The sequence below is a fragment of the Rhinopithecus bieti genome, unplaced genomic scaffold, assembly GCF_001698545.2.
Source record: "Rhinopithecus bieti isolate Rb0 unplaced genomic scaffold, ASM169854v2 scaffold_574, whole genome shotgun sequence".
In the NCBI taxonomy this organism is placed as follows: domain Eukaryota; kingdom Metazoa; phylum Chordata; class Mammalia; order Primates; family Cercopithecidae; genus Rhinopithecus; species Rhinopithecus bieti.
The window spans coordinates 2,122,748-2,123,023 of NW_016803605.1; positions in this window are offsets into that span (position 1 = coordinate 2,122,748).

Genomic DNA, 276 nt, shown 5'->3' on the forward strand with positions numbered 1-276 from the left:
GGTGGCTCGCACCTGTAATCCCTGGTACTGGGGAGGCTGAGAAGGAGAATGGCTAGAACCCGGGAGGTGGAGGCTGCAGTGAGCCAAGATCATGCCACTGCACTCCAGCCTGGGTGACAGGGTGAGACTCTGTCTCAAAAAAAAAAAAAAAAAAAAAAAAAAAAAAAAAAAAAAATTTTTTTTTTTTTTTCTTTTTCTTTTTTTCTTTCTTTTTTTTTTTTTAAAAAAAAAAAAAAAAAAAAAAAATCAATTCTATTTATCTATCTATCTATCTAT